The sequence below is a fragment of the Denticeps clupeoides genome, chromosome 20 (genome assembly GCF_900700375.1).
Source record: "Denticeps clupeoides chromosome 20, fDenClu1.1, whole genome shotgun sequence".
Lineage (NCBI taxonomy): Eukaryota > Metazoa > Chordata > Actinopteri > Clupeiformes > Denticipitidae > Denticeps > Denticeps clupeoides.
Window position 1 is genome coordinate 13,178,535 of NC_041726.1, and position 11,696 is coordinate 13,190,230.

The window sequence follows — 11,696 nt, forward strand, 5'->3', positions numbered from 1 at the left end:
TTTCCAAGCGGCATCAGGGTGGCGAGGAAATGCTGAAGGTTCAGTAACCACACTCGTCCCCCCCACCGGCCCCCTGAAGTCGGGGCCGACGCGGTTAATGGTACATGGCGGAGAAGGCATTCGCAGGATGGGCGAAAGCGCGCCACTTTACAGATGATAGGAAATTGTGGCGCGGCCCTGCGAGGAAGATTTCTGCGAATGCCGGGGAAAACGTTGCGGGAACCTGTAATCACCCGTGAGGAACGATCAGCCGGTTCCAGGCCCCTGCTGGGCTTTGCGAGGGCCCCGTTGTAAAGTGGAGTGCGTGCTTATTCTCCACCTCTGACATGTCACTCCTCGCAGCAGACCACATTTCGGCAAGATGAGCTCGAAGGTGATGACATCTGTCTGTCAGTTGGACCCGTCAACAAAAATACAAACAAAAAGCATTCTGTTGACTGTAAAATGCGGCAGAAGCTGATCGGACAGGGCAGATCCATATAGACCCATCCGTCTGTGTGCCTGTTCGACAGTTCCAGCGTCGTCAGAGTGCGTCTGGGCCGGGGCTGTCAATCAATCATACCGTGTGCTATCCAATTGATGTTGTAAAACGACGTCTGGAAGTCAATATATTCCGATCAGATGATGGCAAATCCAGTGAATCTTAGTTAATAGGAAACTGGTAGAAATACATTCGAGGCCATACGTGGTAATTTGCCACAGGCCTACAAGTGCAGCACGCCAGTGTCAATATTTCATCTGTGCAAAATTCCCTCGTGCATATAATTGCTTGATTACCTTGTTAATTTCAAAACTCATTTACATATCAAAATAATTGAGCAAACGTAAGCCACAGACTGAATTGTTCATCATATTTTATTCCCAGGCCGGGACTCAAATTCACTTCCTTATCCCTCATCTTTACCCACCACCGGAATTCAACAGCCCTTTTAATGGCGATGGAAATCACCGCAAGGTGCTTTATTCTTTTCATCTTGCATTAATATTTTTACAATAAGCCTACATATGGCTACATTATGAATAACTGTAGCAATATGTTCATTTAGACGTAATGCAGGCAGGAACTGGTCATGTGATTGAACTGAAATGGAGTTCTCTGGAGCCAATGGTGGGCGAGACATAAAATGTGGTTGAAAAAGGAAAACTACGACAAAACTAGTGTGAGTAGAGCAACAACAGTGAAAGAATATTGAAGTGCTTTGTACACCATTGTTCAAAAGTTTAGTACTCAGATAATAGATAGTATATTGATTAACAGGCATTTCCAGCATTAACAGCGCATGGATCAACTTGTAATTGTCATGTCATGGCGGGTGGAGACAGGAGAGGTGCGAATGGGTGGAAGCTGAATAACCCGGGTCCGTCTGGACATCACAGTAATGGATTTCTATCAGATGACCCTAAATGGGCAGTAGTGTAGAAAAGGGGTAACCATATCAAACAAAAATGTACAGAACCAAAAACAGTAGAGAACCAGTCTTTGACTCTAAACTATAACATTTAAAGATGTTTTAAACCTCAACAATCCTGCTAGATCAGAACAAACTGTTCTAAATTCAGAATTAATGCCGCAATGAATGGTGGCTCATCTGAAGTGAAGTGATTGTCCTTGTGAAACACTGCAGCACAGCACACGGTGACACAATGAAATGTGTCCTCTGCTTTTAACCATCACACATTTACATTTACAGCACTTATTAGACGCCCTTATCCAGAGCGATTTACAATCAGTAGTTACAGGGACAGTCCCCCCCCAGAGACACTCAGGGTTAAGTGTCTTGCTCAGGGACACAATGGTAGTAAGTGGGATTTGAACCTGGGTCTTCTGGTTCATAGTTGAGAGTGTGTTACCCACTAGGCTACTACCACCCATGGCCCCAACTAATTGACATTAACGAACTAATTGTAGCTCATTAAAAAATGTATTCGTGACAGAGCAACAAAACATGGCTGTAAAGAATCTGCTAAAATAATAATAAGGTTGTGGAAGTCCCTCTTGAAATATGAATATGTGCAAATATGTAAGCATCTGACCCAGATTTTGGAAGTCGCAGCAGAATCTGTCTGGTGAAAGTGATTTGAGTGACATTAATAAATCCACTGATAGGACCGGCTCGTCATCATCTTTATTCCGTCCTTGGACGGTACAGCGGCCAGGGGTCCCACCTTCTGCCGCTTTGGTCTCTCTGGGATGTCTATCACGGCGCTTTTGATGATTTCTTCATGAGGGCATTGTGCCCAAGGCGTAAGGGAAGGTGTGGAGCTGAAACCGGGAGCTGAGATTGAGGAGTGGGTGTGGGGGTACGTGTACGAGGAAGGGGCGATTACTACGAAACAAACAAACTAGAGGAGGTGTTGGGGCCGTGAAGGGAAGGTGTGTGAGCACTGGAGGATGAAGTGAGGACGGAAATGCAAAGAGCGGGAGGGAGAGAGACAGACAGAGAAAGAAGGTCAGACGAGAAAGATGGAGGGAGGTGGAAGGGAGGGAGTTTTCTGTCTGGGTGTTGCCGGCACAGCAGGGGGGGCCGACTGAAAGGAAGTAACGGCGGGTACGGAGCAGGCAGAGCGAGAGCTGAAGGTTAAAACACCAGACTGGAGATGTCTCCATTACCGTGTAGACAAGGACTTCAGCAAAAGGTTACGTCAAAGAAATTCCTCGGCATGTATTTAATATATAAGTGAATTAATAACGAAATAATGAATATAAAAAAACCATAAAGGGGAATTACAGGCTACGATACGATATCGTTGCAATGAAACATTTTATTTAAAAGCCGCTCTACAAGCGCTGAGCTGCCCTTTATAATTTGCCTGATAAAAGAGAGCTGTGAATTTGGGCCATTGGCCCGTCTGTACAGAGCTGCTCCGTGCGTCCAGGCCCGGAGATCGACCCGCTGGCACGGGTGCCACCGCCCGTAGAGGGTGCGAGGATGGATGGCTCTTAAAAAGTATAAAGTATAGCGTGAAGGATGGCCCCTGTCCGCTGGGTGCTCTACTGGGCATTCGGCCCGGCAGCAGAGGACGGGAACGAACATGCGGTACCTTACCTTACTACACACGGAGAGGGTCAAAAATCCAATAATTCTCAGAGTCCTCACTCTAATTTTGTTAAAGCAAAAGGCAGTTTGAGAAGACTATATTTAGACTAAGAACATGGAACTTGGAAACAGATGAATTCTTAGCCATAGAACAGCTTTAAAACCATTATAGTTATTCGTTTTCAACATTGTAATTGTGCAGCATAGTGCACCATAGTGACTGTAATGCAGTCAATGCCAATGATTGGCTTGGAGGAATCCTGGGACTGACAAGCCTGCACGAGGGACAATGATCCTTTTCAAGGTCAAGGAAAAGGCCATTGGACACGCCGTTCGAGCAGTTTCCAATACCCCCGCACAGACAGTTCCTGCGGTTCATAGCGAACCCCGTACCTCACCAGATCCAACCACGACAAAACCCACAGTAAAAAAAGGAAAATGTAACCAAATAAAATCGTCTTGCTAAATGAAGAGATGGGAACAATGTTTAATGGTAGATGGGGACAATGTTTAATGGTGAAGCCATCTACCACGGACCATGGATCTCATGGTATAGCACGATCTCAAGTGCACTATTGCTATGCATAGAGTAAGGCAAACGTGTGTCAGAACCTAGTCCACAAAACAAGGTTCAAAGGTCAGGCTGCTTCACTACGTTGGCGTAAATGGTCACATGAATCCACAGCGGCTGATAAAAAGGTGCTTAAATTGAGCCTGTAGAGAATTGATTCAGAGCTCAAAGACTGCCTTGGCCTTGATATGACACTCGGCCAGACCTGGAGACCACTGTATCGATCAGCCAAAGTCTTTGAGGAGTGTCGCCCCTGAAATATCTTTTTTTTTTTTTTTCTCAGCAAGCAGGAGTAACCTCGGGTGGCGAAAGCTATTCCCAGAAGTGGTTTCGATAATAAATTGCGCCAGAAAGCGAGACCTCCCATGCACAGGCAGGGACTGTTGCAGATTCAGGTTCAGGATCAGCAACTGAACGTCTTCCAATTGCAGCAGCTGTGATCTTCACAAAAAAAAAAAAAAAAATGGTAAACCTCTCGCAGAAGAATAAAAAAGAAAGGAAGAAAAATAAAAGTGGTGGGCAGTTTAATTCCAAGAAATCGGGTTCGGTGAACCTGCTGAGCAAGCTTCCAGGAAGAGGGGGGGCTACTTACTTTCTAAAAGTACTTTAATCACCGTGATAACAAGGTCGCAAGATGAGGCTCTCCCGACTCAAACGCTGGCAGGATGCTGAGGCCTTTGTCTAAAATGCAGCGCACAACGGCGTAACGGGGCTCATTAGGAACGGAGGGCACGGTGCGAAAAAGGCGCGTTTTCATCACGGCGGCCTTTTCTTCCCGCAAGGTGCTCTTTGTCAGCGGAGATAAACGCGCTTGGCATGGCTCACGGTGCCCGGTCGATGCACGGCGCGTATTCTAAAACCCATACAGAAGCTCTCTCTTTGTTTAGGCCGTGAAGGTGTTTAACCTGTTGGACCTTCATGGTATAAAGAGGGTCGTCAATATATAAACACACAGCTACTGGGGGACTCTCTTCTCTCCTTTTGGATTCTTTGCTCCCCCACAATGTCACTTTAATGCTTTAATGCCCCTAAACATATGCTGGGAAAAATGTAAACAGTACGTTCCAATGGACTTTTCTCCCAAAACCTGGACCGTTTCCGAAAAATTCCACTAAAAACTCCCATGGAGAAATAAAATGGACAAAGTGAAGAGCCCCTTCCAGGGTAAAGTGAGCGTGCAGTAGCTGTCAGAGCAGAGTTGCATTAAATAATCCATTATGGTGCGCTGAAGAAAGAATTCGGACTGGGCCTTCTTGATGGCAGTTCATCATCATGATCCAGAGTAGCTTGGAGGTTATGCCTGATATGCATCAAGCGCATATCTACAATTTAACTCAGTAGATTGTGTCTTTAGCCTGGACGTAGGATACTGACAATGCATCTGAATATATTGTTTGCTCATTTAAATGAGGAATGTATGAATTAGTTAATTTTTATTTCATTGTTCTTTATATGTATAGCAAAGACCCTGAGCACAATAATTTGATTATGGGTAATAATGTTACATTCTGATCTGTATGTGACAATAAAAATGTGTTGCCATATATTCAACATTTATTTCATGCTACGGAAAGCCTATTTACTAATTGAATCAGATTTCAGAACAGTAACAACAATAAAATTGAGCCCAATTGAAAACACAGGCCTTGCTAGTGGCATATTTTTCCAGATTTTACCACTTTGTGTCCCCAAAAAGAATGTGTTACTGTAACAATTTTTTGATGTTGGTTTATCCCTGAGGGAACCAGGTGTCCTGAAATCATATTCTAAAGTACACACAAATGATAAAGGAGCACTGTTGTGTTAAACCTTCTTCATGCACGATTTCCTTAACGTCACAGAAAATGAGTTTTTTTTTCCAAAAGTGACTTTGTATTGTATGTGGTTGATTCTTCAGCTAAGGTAGATCATTTTTTTCATAAAAAAAATTAAAACAAGGAATACAAATTCTTCTCATTAAGAGAGGGTTAATAATATTGGTGTAACTGATCCTTAGGAACTAATGCCTTAAGCTCCCAGGACTTCTGTGATGGACCCTTATTTTGGCGTACTTTGCATAGACATGATCAATAAATCATGATGCAGACACACTGATTATTTCTCTATAATTTACTGCGCCACTCCCATATTTAAGCATTCACTGCACACGGTTACCTCATGCTTTGTGACTCATGGTGTATTACATGCATGAATTAATGCTTTCCCATGCATACATTTTCATGTCCCTCTACTGTAAAGAGTTACTGGGTGTCGAGTATTTTCGACTGCGCTATTTTTGTCGTTTTAATCTTCCTTAAAGGCTGGGAGTGTTTGTATTCTTATGATTTCATTATGATTACTTTTCCTGTCCAATGAGCTCAATATGGTTTGTTTGTTTAGCCAGAATGCTGGAATTCCATTCCGGAATATTTACTTGGTTGCGCATTGCATTTATTATTTATATGTTATACATTTACCATTTTGGAGTTTAACATTATGAACATTTATTGAAGTTAAATTATTCGAAAGTGAAGCAGCTGGCGCAGTCATGTGAGAGTTTCCATCTCTGTGCATGTCTGAGCCGCCCCAAACCAAACATCTAGGAACCTGATTGTGTGCCTCGGCGCGCGGAAATAATTTGGATAAACCCCTCATGATCACTGCAGACGCACCTGCTGTCAGTGGGGAACGTGTAGACCTCAGTAACACTGAGATCGCACCACAGCATTGACCTACAAGACATTAGGTCAATGCTAATCTTGCTAAACTGTCTGTTTTATTTAGTAAAAGCTAAAGTGTAATAAAGTGTACACATGTAATATTTATTGTATATGTTTTCTTTATTTTCATGACCATTAACATTGGTAGATTCTCACTGAAGGCATCAAAACTATGAATGAATACACATGTGGAGTTATGTACTTAACAAAAAAGTGGAGACCTGAACCCAATCGAGATGGTTTGAGGTGAGCTGGACCGCAGAGTGAAGGCAAAGGGGCCAACAAGTGCTAAACACCTCTGGGAACTCCTTCAAGACTGTTGGAGAAGCATTTCAGGTGACGACCTCTTGAAGCTCATCGAGAGAATGCCAAGAGTGGTCAAAGCAGTAATCAGAGCAAAGAAACTAGAATATAAAACATGTTTTCAGTTATTTCACCTTTTTTTGTTAAGTACAAAACTCCACATGTGTTTATAGTTTTGATTCAGTGAGAATCTACCAACGTAAATGGTCATGAAAATAAAGAAAATACATTGAATGAGAAAGTGTGTCCAAACTTTTGGCCTGTACTGTATCTATGTAGTATGGAAAAATAAAGCAGTCACCTGACCAAATTAAAAACGGTTCACGTTTAAATAGTGTGTCCAAGATACACACTATTTGTATTTCATCTCTTATGCCCACATTTTGCAGACATCTTGAACACTGTCATCCTCAATCGCTGCTCCTGTCAGGGCTCATCACAGCGGATCAACTGGCCTGGTCTGCACAACTGACTTGGCAAAAGTTTTTTTTACGCCGTATTTATGCCCTTCTTGGTGCTGTCCTGCCCATTAAACCCATATAAATGTAAGATTCTCTTTTTTGGTGCTGGATCAGTCAAAATTGCTCATTGAAGCATCAAGAATGATTGTGAGAGACATTCCTGTAACATCTTCTAATTCACCAGTGTTGGTATGTCAAGACCTGACATACCAACATAACCCACCCCTCCACCTTCATGTTTTTTATGCTTAGAATCATTTGTCTATTAGTAGAATCATGGAACATAGATCGTCTGAGATTTCTGAAGGTTCTGTAAAGTGTTTGAAGGAGGATGGTGCTGTATTTCACAAAGGTTCAAACTCTTTAAAATATATTCATTCTGTGGTTGTCAGGAATCTAGTTTGATCGGGGTTTTGATACAACCTCATTGCACTTTAACAGTTATCCACCGTGGCCTCTGACTGGTTGTTCAAAGGGCTGCACGAATGTTTCTGTCTGGCCTCTTCCTTCGCTCTTCACGCACCGTCTGAAGCTCCACAGCTGCTCCACGTCCAAAACACGGGTCCTGCTGGTGGGCTGCAGTCACTACTCACAACCATGGGTCTCTGCATGGGTTGAAGCACCAGGACAACGGATCACCTTACAATGATCACAGTTATGTGAAAATGGTTTTTCATGGACTTTGTTCAGAGGTTTGAATAGACGCTGGCATGATGACAAAGCCTGTCACTAGATTTTGGATTTCCTTTCTAACCATCCAGACCCCACTGTCAGCCCCACGTTATTAACTCTGCTGATACCACACTTTGTTGGCCCACACACTTCAAACCATCAGATGAAGTCTGCCCATGATTACCTCAGTGGTGGAACTCATCAGTGACAATGAGGCAGATGGTGGACAGAATGCTGCTGACAGGCAAAGGAGACGGCTGTCATCTTCAGGAGGAACTGCCCACACCCTCTCCACTCCACATCAACGACTCTGTTGTTGCATGAAGTTCCTGGGAGCATCCGGACGCCTCCACCACCACCACCACCAAAAAAGAAATCTCCGCAGTGCCCACAGGACAGAACTGTTGTGGGTTGCTCACAGAACCTGCCGCGGATCGACCAGCCCTCAGTCAGAAGCATCAGAACCAGGACTGCCAGACGCCGCAGCAGCTTTTTATCCAGTCGCACCCTTCATGGAATAATGCCACTCCAACTACAAACCGCTTTCTCATTGCCTCACCGGCTGGAAAAAGCACAAATTCGTCTTATCTTGTCTCCAATTACACTTTATTTTTTCAAATGTCTCTCAACAACCTTCTGTGTGCTTGTGCTTGAAAAAAATGTTTGGCTTGTTATTCATTCTTAGAATTGCAAGTGACAAGACAATGATTGAAACTTTGTATAAAACATTTTGAAGGACACTGGCCTCTTATAAAACCTCATTTAGAACTGCAATAAAGGTGTGAATTTTGTATGTATTGTGTTCGATGAAGAGCAGTTGTAACAAGAAAGATGAAAAAACTACAACATCTGTAAAATGTTTACAAAATGGCAGCAGCCAGCAACTTGTCATGTGACGTCACCATAAACACAAAATGTCATAAGGCAGAATAATACTTTTAGAGACGTCATCCCTCCTCTCAGCCAATCAAAATGGCAAAATCCAACTAACTATGGGAAAACGAGAAAATGATGTAGTAATTATGCCAACTGCTCATCACAACACGCCCACCTTCTGGCAGCACATTTCTGAAATCGTTGATTTGAAGCACATTTATACGACAGAGGAAGAAAGGTATTAGCAGTAGGTTTTTTCCGGCTGCTGTATTTATCCAGCTAACCATGGATTTTCATCCATATTAAAAAGCCTCGTCTTCCATTTCCCTCTTTCCTACCTCATTTCACTCTCGACTTCCGCCGAAGATGCTTTATGTCAGCGCTGTCCTTTCTCTGCCAGATCAAGAGACTCAAACGAGGGGGAATACCACAGAAAGTGTAGAGATCAAAGATGGCTGAGAAGAAATGGATGACAATGGGGACAGGCCAAAAGGAATCTGTCGAATGGTTTAGGTGGATAAATTTACTTAGTATGTGTAACCGGAGAAAAAAAAGAAAGAAGTGAAAAAGCACGACAGACGTGTAGGTGGGCGGGGGAGGAAAGCTGGTTGTCCATTACAAGGCGAGCCCAGCGGGAGCGAGGCGGGGAGAGGGGGGATCAATTAGAGGAGGAGTGGAAATGGCTGTAATGGCTCCTCGCAGCAGGGGAGGCGACTGAGAGCGCAGCCGCGGACGCGAGAAAAGACAACGCTGTTGGGGATGAAACGGCAGCGGCATTTAACATCTCGGAAAGCTGCTGTTAAAAATGGCTGAGACACAGCAGACAGACCTTGGGAATGCAAGGTCGGCATTTGCTGTATGCAAAATATGAATGGGAATTTGAATAATGAGAGTGCAATTTATGTCTCAGAGCACTGTTTAGTATTGTCTAGTACAGCATGGTATATTATACTATACAAGAAAAAGTATGTAAACCCTTATGAATTTCATAGTTTTCTGCATCATAAAATCTGATCTAATCTTCATTTAAGTCAAGGATATTGAAGAATAAATGGGCCTAAAATAATAAGACAAGAAACAACAACTGGTCTTTCACGTCTTTATTGAGAACTACTCATATTTCTAGTGGAAAAAGTCAGTGAACCCTTGAGTTAATAAGCTCAAACCGGCTAACTGGATTCAGGCGTTAGTATACCTGATGGCATTTGATGGCATCGTAGGGACCGTCCAACATCTGTGTTCTACTGTACGTAAAACATTCAACAAGCAGGGTGTCAACGGCAGGAAAGCGTGAAGAAAAGATGGAGACCTGAAGCTTGTGAAAGGCCACATTTACTCTCCACAGCGGTATTGGCAAAAGGTTTTGTGGTATTGTGAGACTAAGACTCAACTATGTGGGAAGAACATGCAGCAACACTTCTGGCACATCACCACAAAAGCATCACCCCAACAGTGAAGGGACTGTGGGGTGGAGGAACGTCATGATTTGGGCATCAGGGCCTGAGCAGCTTGCAGTCACTGAGGGGAAGATGAGTTCCCAAGTGTGTCAAAAATTCAGCAGGATAATGTGACAGTGTCTTTAGGTCAGCTGAAAGTCTGAGTGACGCGACAGGACAACAACCCCAAACATTGAAATTGGCCTTTTGGAGCTCAGCACAGGAGGCGTCTAGAGAATATGACAGCGGTAAAGCGGAAGGATGCCAGGAAGGATGGGTGAAGATACTACTTTTGTACTAGCAATATGAGTTGTTAATGGTTCTCAATAAACACAAGAAAGAGATGAATATTTTTTTCTGTTAAATTTTAGACATTTTAGACATTACATTTGTCAGTACCCTTGACTTAGATGAAAACCTGACCATATTATTTATCAAATTAATGCAGCAAGTCATGCATTTCAAAATGGTTCTCATACTTTTTCTTGCCACTGTAGCAGTGGTTCTCAAACATTCATGAATATTTGTCTCTCCACAAACCTCAATTTTTGGCCAGCATTAAAATACAGTAGCATAGGACTATTTAAATAGTTTATACATGAGGCAATTTTATTCCTAATACGAATATAACTTACTACTGACTGCCACCACTGTGAATATTGCAGTCTGTGAACATATGAATTGTGGTACATCGGGGGTATTAAGAATAAATGCGCTGTGAATTCGAAGTGATTGTCATTGTGAAACAGTGACACAACGAAATGTGTCCTCTGCATTTAACCATCACCCTTGGTGAGCAGTGGGCAGCCATGACAGGCGCCCGGGGAGCAGTGTGTGGGGACGGTACTTTACTCAGTGGCACGTTGGTGGTTTGGGATTCGAACAGGCAGCCTTCCGATTATGAGCCTGTTTCGTTACCCGCTAGGCCAATACAGCCACACATAGCAGCTGTCAATATGAATAATCTCCTTGTCACATATTCTGAATCAACTTAGTATAGAATAGTATGGTACAGTACAGTATGGTAATTATTGTATAGCATGGAAACACTCTCTAAAATTGTATTGAAAGGTAAAGCGCCCATTTTACGATTGGACAATAGACCATACATGCCTCCTCAGTTTACACAATAGCGTTGTATTCATAAGAATATAAATGTGAAAGTATAAAAATGGATAAATTTGAATCATTCTTACTTGTAATGTGTATGTTGGGCTCAGCTGAAATGGGGATACTGTGTGACTGACAGTGAAGTACCTTTCTCTGCCCGAAAATGACAGCCTAGCAGCTTTCTCCCGGCCGTAATGCTTTTTAAAAGCCTCATCTTGCCTTTCTCATTTAGTTATCAGGCCAAACCGCCGGCGCAGCTTCGCTTCCTCCGCAGCTCATGACTGTATTAGGCACCACCTTTAAAGATAATTGCTTAATTAGGGCCCTTTTTGTACGTTGTCAGCTGCAGAAGAGGCAGTGAATAGCTTAGATAAGGCCATAATTACAGGACTACTGTCGATATCCAAGTGTGCCGAGGAGCCGCAGTGCAGGCTGTGCTGACAACTGAAGTCCTCTCTCAGTCGGTCCCGGCTCGCTGCAGCCTGTCAGGCTAATGCTTCAGACACAAAAGAAAACATGTGTGGAAAGGG